At 45.5% G+C, this 9,715-nt stretch overlaps 1 long non-coding RNA gene across 2 annotated transcripts in view; it reads right to left on the bottom strand.

The window, feature by feature from the left end:
* Positions 1–2,629: 2,629 nt before the first annotated feature.
* Positions 2,630–9,715, bottom strand: part of LOC120405570 — a 40,346-nt gene continuing 33,260 nt past the window's right edge. For both annotated transcript variants that reach the window (XR_005598681.1, XR_005598682.1), the window contains exons 2-3: positions 5,019–5,161; positions 2,630–2,855 (exon numbers count right to left, since the gene is read on the bottom strand). This is a non-coding gene — a long non-coding RNA (uncharacterized LOC120405570). The remainder of the gene's footprint in view (positions 2,856–5,018; positions 5,162–9,715) is intronic.

The raw sequence follows: 9,715 nt of genomic DNA, 5'->3' as shown, positions 1-9,715 counted from the left end.
GACATTCTGGAGGAAAAACAGATGAACCTCAACTTTGCTAGACCCCTCACCTTGTTCACTGTTTTCCATGTCTGAGAACAGCATCCATAGAGATGTTGGGCACTTCTCACTGCCCAGAGAAACAAAGTAGCACTTAACAGCCTGCCACGTATTTACAAGCCTGTTTACAGCTGGGAACAGACTCAACCAGCGTGTCGGAACATGGCGCAGTAAAGTGGAATACTCCATATCCACAAAGTCAAACATATCCTTCAATAATGCTACTCTCTTAGCAGAACTGCTGAAACGATTGAACGTCTTAATCATCAGAGTCTCAATGTCAACTTGTAGGGTATTGCTACCATGTTTCACAGCATTGTGCAAAACATGGGCAGGGCAGTTTGCAGGCCAGATATTTTCGTTTTGTTTTTTTTAATTCTGGTACACTGATTGTCGCTTTCTGTAATTCACGTTTGCATTATCAGCACAGTAGAAAGACACTTGGTTTAGGTCTAGTTTGTGTGTTGCGGTTTTTCAAGTAATGTGTTGCTTATTGCCTCTGCAGTCTCCTCGTGCTGGCGAGCGGTCCGTCCCGATATCGGGACAAAGGGCATCCCGACTGAAGGGCGGTCGGGACGTGGGACACATGGAGGAAAATTGGGACGGTCCCAATAATATCAGGATTGTCCTACTAATATCGGGATGTCTGGTCACCATAGTGGGGGGTAATAGGAGCCTATATAAGAAAAAGATCCAAAAATCGGGACTGTCCCTATAAAATAGGGACATCTGGTCACCCTAGATACCAGTGTCCTAAGACTGGTAGTGTGAATGCTGGGCCACTGAGTAGCAAACACCGTTCTTTAAAATGCCGATTAATGATGTAAGAACGGGAACAGTCTATAAATGTAGTCTGATATAATACAGTGATTGAGTGTACTCTGCCGTGGCCCCACCATGAAGCTAGGCTGCTTTAGAGGATCTGCCCAACGTTCTATAATTGGGATGCAAGAACTCGACTGGTCCCATGCATTGAACTTTCAGACCAGCTGTCCCCTTTTCCCTTCTGAACTGAAAGGGCCAGTTCATTGATCTAAACCCAATCTCTAATTCCCAGGTGGTATTTTTACTACATTCCTGGGGAGTGCTGGAGAGAACCAATTACATAACTCTGCTGAGGCTGGGGTATGCTGTAGGTGTCTCACATTAATGCTTAGTTTGTTTCTACAAGCTAAACCAAACGCTTTACGGGCCCGATCCTTGGCCCTCTCTGAGTGCCTTAAGTTAAAGTACTGCTGGAGTGAGACACAGGTGCAGGGGAGTCCTCCACCACTCTGCCTAATTGGAGTGGGGTGGTCACCCCGCTCCTGCCCTGAGGGGGTTAAAGCAGTCCTGGAGAGGGCTGTGGTGGAGAAAAGCCAGGCTGACTGGGGGAAGCAGCCACAGTTGGGGCCACACCCCAATTGGCCCTATAAGAGGGCTGAGGGCCAGAGACTGGGACAGACACACTCTCTCTAGCTTCATTGAGAAAGAAAGACCTGGCTGCCTGGAAGCTGAGGAGGGTACCTAGTGTGGAGCAGGGCTGGGGAAGGGCAGAGGGAGATGGGGAGCTCTGGCCTAGCAAAGCCCCAGGCTGCAGGCCGAGTTAAGGGCCCACAAAAGGGTACTAGGGCTGCAGAGAGGCAGCCCAGGAATAGGCAAAGGCAGCTGGTCCAACCCCCCTTGCCAATGTTGAGTGGTTTACAGAGCACCGTCTGCCCCAGTGAGTGGGGGCTAGATGATGACTGTCAGTAGCCACTGAGGCAAGGGGAGGATAGAAGGTTGGGGGCTCCCATGGGTGGGGAGACCCAGAGACTGCGGGGGGTATTGCAGAAGGCAGAACCCCAAGAGAAAGGGTACCGGGTCTGGGAGGGACATGGGGGCCAGCGGCAGGTGAGACATCAGCTGGCAGAGGGCGCTCTGGAGCTGGAAAAGAGCTAATTCCCTGGGCAACCAGCAGGAGGTGCCATGCCGGTGAGTCATCACCCCGCCACACTAATGAATGTGCCAGGGCATGGAGATGAGATGGGGGGAGGGGGCTGGAATGCACAACAATCTGGCTGATCTTCATATTTAGGGTGGTTTTGTGTTTGTGGGGGAACCAATAAATAATAGAATCTTTAGAAGCCAGGTCTACATTAGAAAATTAGGTCAGTTTAACTACACTGGTGGGAGAATCCCTGCTGTCAGCACAGGTAATGTCTACACTGAAGTGCTACAGTGGTGTAGCTGCAGCGGTGCAGCTGTGCCACTGTAGCATTTCAAGTGTAGACAAGCCCTTAGGGGCACAACCCCATGCTCTGGGTGTCCCTAAACCTCTGACTGCCAGAAGCTGGGAGCAGGTATCAGCGGAGGGATGACTAACTGCCCTGTTCTGTTCATTCCCTCTGAAACATCTGCCATTGGCCACTGTTGGAAAACAGGAGACTGGGCTAGAGGGACTATTGGTCTGACCCAGTATGGCCGGTCTTGTGTTCTGTTCATTATATCCTCAAAGTAACTGTCTGACATATTGATATCTTGGCTGACTTTGATTTACTACACACAGGAGTTCACACATGGAAAGGAGATTCCCCTTTATTTGACTATAGTAAGAACGAGACACATCTTAATGCCGGGTAAACGTCTTTGGACAAATTCTGCATTGAGTTAGATGTTTGTAACCCTGTTGAAGTGCTTTAACCCCCAAAGGGCTGCATAATCCTCATGGAAGAATTTCCACCTTTGTATTGAAGGCAGCCTTCGTAAGTGAACAGGAAAGAGAAGCTAGTTGATCTTGCAGGTTAGAATGGGAGACTTGACTCAGCACAGGCCAATCTTGCTGCTGCCTTCATATCCTGGATTCAAAGGAGGAAAAATCAAGTTTGGTGTAAAGAGGAAGTTACAATTCCACGCGTGGCAGGGTGATGTAGAGGGACATCATAATTTGATGGGCAAGAGCAATCAGCTGGTGATAGATGAATCTCCCTGCATTGCAACACTGCTGTTGAATAGTGTAAGACATACTGGAACAGATGCATGTTTTTCCTTGAATTGATCATCTCAAGATAAATAATGAAGATATACAGTTCCAGATACCTCCACCTACTGACCTGATACCCTACCTTGTTTCAAAGTCTTAGGCAAGGTCTACACTACAGACCTATATCAGTATAACTACATCACTCAGGGGTGTGAAAAATTCACACCCTCGAGTGACATAGTTATACCAACCTAACAGCCTGTGTAGACAGCACTGTGTCGAAGGAGAAGCTATGTCAACATAGCTACCATCTCTTGGGTGATGGTACCTTGATAGTAGAAGCTCTCCTGTTCACGTAGTAACATCTTCACTCAAGCACTGCAGGGGCACAGGTGTGCTGCTGGAGCACTGTATGTGAAGACAAGCCCTGAGTTCTCATTCCTTTCTTCCCGGCCAGTTCCTGTTAACCTCCCTCATCCATTTACTCCCACTGAGCCAATGCCATCCTTCCCTTTTTAGATTCAAATTATTTGTTATCTAGCCAACAGTGAAATTTGGGCTTCCCATATCGGTAGTACTTGGTACATATAGTTTGCTCCTCCACAGTAATGTCTTCAGACACTATCCTATGTGATACTGCAGTGAAGTCATAACTAGCGATGGGAGAACTTCAAAGATATGTTCAAATGCTATTTAAACTATTTTGGGCTGTGAGAATCAAACGTCCACACTACCCGCCAGACCGGTGGGTAGTGATCGATCTATCGGGGATCGATTTATCATGTCTCATCTAGACACGATAAATCAATCCCCAAATGCGCTCCCCGTCAATTCCGGAAATTCACCAGGGTGAGAGGCGGAAGCAGAGTTGACGGGGGAACCACGGCCATGATCCCACGCCATGAGGATGGGAGGTAAGTCGATCTAAGATACATCGACTTCAGCTACGCTATTCTCATAGCTGAAGTTGTGTATCTTACATCGACACCCCCGCCCAGTGTAGACCAGGCCCAGGATAGACATTTCTGTGTTGTTGTTTTTTCCCATCTATCATGCAGTAGCATTCAAAATTATTTTCCTTATTTGCTTTTAAATACAGTATTTCTGTACAACTTCCAAAAGTTATTTCTTTTAAAATAGTCTTTTAAATCAGTAAAAAAAAGCTTCCAAGGCAAATAAAGAAAACCCATTGTTTTCCATGTTTCTTGATTCACAGTAGCTTATAAAGTAGCATTGAGAAATGAATTTTAAAACTATTTTTCATATGCTACTAAAATCATTACCACGTCAGTATGAATGCTGCCAATTTTTGCCCTTCAAATTTAGCACAGTATTGCACAGAGTATCACTAGCTCTGCCCACAGAGGCCCCAGTCAAATAACGCACTCAAGCACGTGCATAACTTTAATGTCATAAGAAGTCCCAGGGAAGTTAAACATTTTAGTGGTTTTTGGGGTCAGGGCTGGCTTTTTTTTTTAAACCAACCAAACAAAATCCCCCAACTGATAATTATAAATCACATTGACAACTTTAAAATCTAATGCAGTGGTGTCAACACATTCCTTTCCCTCTCTGCTCATTTCAAGAGAATTTACTCATATCCTAAAGACTACAATTGTATCCAGATGCCGAGAGTCAAGACGAAATTGTCAGGGTCGGGAATCTGTTGATGTGCAGCAGCCTAGTACTGGAAGATAACTCGTCAATGTTCCTTTGAAATCTGCTATTGATAGCTGCTTCCAAGAGTGTGGAGACAAAACTTGCATTACAAGTTACCACATTTAAAAAGAAAACTCTGGCGCTATCTTAGCTATGGTGCTATGAAACCCTTCACTACCACGGTGGCCGTAAAGGCTGGAGCCAGTGCAGTACTATCATGCATCATCGCGCCTTAACTTTCTTGTACTTTGTCATGATTTTTCAGGGTTGTATCCAGTCTGGGGCAATACCTGAGGTATTAACTTGGGTGATAACACTTGGGTCTGAAAGCCCAGGTTGGCCTCATTTAGGTTTGAGGAGCCAGACAGCAAAGCTCTACCTGAATTTGTGTCCTCGCTGGTGTTGCATTCTCTGTGTGTCCCCTTAGGAGTTCAGGGGGCATAACCCAGGGTGCTTTGTGTTGCAGTAAGACGAACTGCTCTCTGATTCTTTCCCCGTGACTTGTGGGAGAACTTATTTGTCCTTTTGGAAACACAAGGGGAATTGTGGGAAGGCATTGGAAGACTATCAGCACTCAAAACCTGCCCACGCTGCAGCTAGGACTATCAGCCTGAGTGAAAGTGGGACCCGGCTCTAACCCACATCCCCAGCTGAGCCAGCTAGCCCAGATTGCAAGCACCAGTCAACTCAGGGGAGACAATGTTGTATGTGGATGAGAGAGGGGTTAGGGACAACACCGAAGTAAGAGCCTGAATTAATGCAGTGAACGCAGACCCAGAGGGTACGTCTACACTGCACTCAAACACTTGTGGCTGGCCTGAGTCAGCTGTCTTGGGCTCGGGCTATGGGGCTATTAAATTGCAGTGTAGATGTCTGAGCTCAGGCTGGAGCCCTGGCTCTGTGACCCACGGGGGTCTCAGAATAATAGAAGCATCTCTGAATACTAGGTTTTCTATAATCCAGTCTAAATTCATTCACCAGGAACACATTGCTCCACTGAGATCACATAGCAATTTTATTCTTTATGATTCTGGCAGCTAGGGTCAATAAAGAATCACAGCTGACATCTCACGATGCCTTATGACTATCACAGGAGATCAGGGCCCAAGAGCTAAAGCACTCGTGTTCATAGCACTTCTAAGAGCTAAAGGAAGAATTGCGATACAGTGGACGAGAACAAAGAAAGCCTATATCCTTGGTGTAATGAAAGCAGTCATGCTGGAAATACATAGCAAAATAAGGAAGAATATTAGAGAATGCCCCAAAACACAGATTCAAGTCAGCAAACGCAATATCAGATTAGCTTCACTGTGATCCATTGAAAATTATGACTCTATGTAACACTTGGCAGCAGGGTATTATTAATGTAATTGACCACCTAATGTACCTGCATTCTAGTACCTGCATTGTTTAATTAAACTGGGATTAATCGGATTTTTTTTTAATTATTTGGTTTCTCTTATTTTGATCATTTTAAATGTTATGCATATAATACTAGTATCAATGGCGTTCCTCCCGCTTAAAAAAATGCTATTTTAATACTGCATTGTATAAGAGGAAGAGTGGTCTTGTGGTGACGAGTTCTGGGTTGTATCCTGGCTCTGCCACAGATTTTTTTTATGTGACTTAGGCCTGATCTACACTGCGGGGGAAGGACGGGTCCGGGGGGGGGGGGGGATTGATGTAAGATATGCAACTTCAGCTACGGGAATACCATAGCTGAAGTTGACGTATCTTATTTCAACTTACCTCCCGTCCTCACGGTGCGGGATCGACGGCCATGGCTCCCCCGTCAACTCCGCTACTGCCGCTCGCTCTGGTGGAGCGTCTAGATGAGACGCGATACATTGATCCCTGATGAATCGATCACTACCCGCCAATCCAGCAGGTAGTCTGGACTTACCCTTAAGGCAAGTCACCTAGGGTGTGACCCAAAACCCAGTGACGTTAATGGGAATCTTTCCACTGACTTCAATGGACTTTGACTCAGGCTCTTAATCACACTGTGCTTTAGTTCCTCATCTGTAAAATGGGACTAATTCATCCCTACCTTGTGAGGATGAATTCACATTTATAACGTGCTCTGATAATATGCTAAATGCCACAGAAAAGCTAATATATGCATTAAAGAATTTTTCCTTCTAGCAAAGCTGAGCTGGAGAGTGACTGATAAAAAGGAACAAGGTTGAAGAGGGTCTGAAGATCAGGGGGAAGAGGAAGAAGGATGAGGAATCAAAAAAGAAGGGAATTTGGGAGAGAGGAATGTGGGATTTAGCCAGCTCATGGAAGGGTGTGGAGTTTCTCCGTTTCTTTACACAATGGCCCTGATTCACAAAGGCATCAGCTTTAGCATTCTAGGGAAGTTGTTCATTGAGTCATCAAATGTTGCAAGGAAATGTGGAATTTTTCTCTTTGACAAAAGAAATAGTAGGAAGGCACTGATACACATGGGGGGGGGGTCAACGCACACTGAAACTCAGCTGAAGGGCACCTGTCAGGTTCAATGAAAGAAGAACTTTTTTCAGTGTTAAAAGTGGTATATATTTATGATTCTTAAATGCACTTTTGGGATCTTTAACAGGTTTTCAACTTTATTTTTGCTTACTAAAAGCTTGCTGCTTGGAAGGGCTACTTTTCTTCTTTGTAATGTGTCGTTTTAGGTCAAAAGGAAGCAGTCCCTTTTTGGTATTTGCCATAACATTCACAAGGAATTTAATGATAATAAATAATACTCTGTACCTACTGTATACAAACCAGATTCTGTTCTCAGGTACTCCAGTAAACCAAGGGAGTCTTTTTGTCTGGTGATCGCAGCGCATTTTACAAACATTCAAGTTTCACAACATCTCGGTGAGGTAGGGAACCATTCCCATCTCCATTTTACAGATGGGGAAACTGAGGCACTAAAAGGTTAAGTGCTTTTCCCAAAAGAACTCTGTAGAGTAATGACTGGCACCCGTGCTTCCCAGTGTCGGGTAGAACCAATGGACCTTCCTTCTCCCCTTTATTAAAACAGCAAATACAATTCATATTACAAAACTTTGCTGAAGCTTGGGTGTTTAGCTGGGTTAAAGAAGCCTCAGTTGAGGAGGGTTGGGTTTATACAGGTGCTACAACCAAGGATAACAGTTTAAAAAGCCAGCTACCTTCTGCAAGAATACTCATCAGTGTATTGAAATGGCACAGAAGCGCATTTTTGAAACGCAAGTGTATGCAATACATAAAATGGAATAGCACCGATGGTGGTGAAACATTAGAAAACGATATCTTAAAGAATGTCATCGTTCATCTTTTGTACAGAATCCCAAAGTGTGCTAGTTGTTTATGGAACAAGATGGGTTTCTGCCTCAAAAATCTTAGTCTAGAATTTTGATATGACACAATATATAAAGGTAGGACAAAAATCACATTAACTAGATCATGTGGTTATTCAGTTTAGGCATGTGCACTCTTTTAAAAAAAATGCTAATATATATTTGCTATGATTCAACAAGCGAGCCAAATTCTGATTTCGATTATACCAGAATAATCCTCAGTAACTCTTTTGGCTTGAGTTACTGTGGATTAAAACCTTTTATAACTGAGATCAGAATCTGTCTTTGCAGTTTTATTTTAAAGAATGTATATTTACGTGTATATCTGATATTTTCTAACTTTCCTTCAGGCTTCCTACTCTCCTTGCTGAGGGCTGTACTATCTCATGGAGTTCAGTGGTTCAGGAAGATGTACTTTTTCATATAGCTCTAGCTAACCTGACACTGGAGTGAGGTGCTTTTCTAGTTTCTTTTTTCACCAGGTTCTCCTTTATCCACTGCCAAGAGGCCTACAACTCAAGAGTTCATGTACTCCACTGCCTGGTGAACATTGTGTTATGAAGGTAAGTGCTCTAGAAAGTTGTGATAATGTCTCAAATTCAGAAAGGTCTTGTGGGTTTGAATACAATAAAACGTGCAATGCATTTATAAATAGTTTTGTGGCTTTTTTGCTGAGGTTTAAAATGAACAAATAAACTCATCCTTGTAACAAGACATTTAGCCTGATTCCCCTCTCCCTTGGCCGCAGTATAACATCTTCAACCTGAGTAGCGTTACTCCTGATTGTATTAGGCAGGGGCTCGGGGCGCCGCCTCTCGGCAGCCGCGAGCAGCGGCGAGCGCGCCGGCCCGGTTGAGCGGGCTGGCTGGCGCCCGGCGGCTCGGGTTGCCGCCGCCGGCGCCGCGCGCCGCGCACCGGGGGAGCGGGGACCGCGGGGACCTGCCGCAGCATGCGCCGCAGAGCCAACCGGCGCGGTGGGAGGGACCGCCCCGGCTCATCGCCGCGGGCAGGGTCCGGAGTTCCGGCGGTGGACCTGCGCGGAGCTCCCGAGCCAAATGCCCGCCCCGGAAACGCCGCCCCAAGCGCCTGCTTGTGGTATTAGGTTTTCAGGAGTCTGAATCTGCTGCAAACCAGTCTTGTTTCTCTAATGCATCTGACCTAAAATAACGATGGGCAAAAATCTTCTGTTGTGCATAGCCCAAGAAGAGAGGAATGAGGTCAATAAATCACAAATGACACATAGGGTTGTATCTTCACATGGGCAGGGTCCCTCTTAGTGAATTATCAGGTATCTTCTTTCCAGGGACCAAGTATAATCCCAGCTCTTGTTTTCAGACTTTCCTAGTTATTTTAATGTTTGTGGCATGATGATGATTTGAGTTTTCTTACACTCTTAATTTTTTATCTCTTGTAAGATTAAAAGCTGGATTTGAGTCCACAAGTAAATAGATGAAGTGTTAGCTACAGGGCTGGCTCCAGGGGTTTTGCTGCCCCAAGCAGACAAAAAAAAAAGTGATCGCGATCTGCGGCAATTCAGCGGGAGGTCCTTCGCTCGGACCGGGAGTGAGGGACCCTCCGCCGAATTGCCGCCAAATAGCTGGACCTGCCGCCCCTCTCTGGAGTGGCCGCCCCAAGCACCTGCTTGCTAAGCTGGTGCCTGGAGCCACCCTGGTTAGCTAGCTATTTTGAGCAAGCAGTTACACCAAACAAACCAGGCATGCTCTTGAATGCAAGTTAATGGTTTCAGACTGTGTCATATGGT

The sequence above is a fragment of the Mauremys reevesii genome, linkage group 5, assembly GCF_016161935.1.
Source record: "Mauremys reevesii isolate NIE-2019 linkage group 5, ASM1616193v1, whole genome shotgun sequence".
Classification (NCBI taxonomy): Eukaryota; Metazoa; Chordata; order Testudines; family Geoemydidae; genus Mauremys; species Mauremys reevesii.
This window is presented reverse-complemented; position numbering and strand designations above follow the sequence as displayed.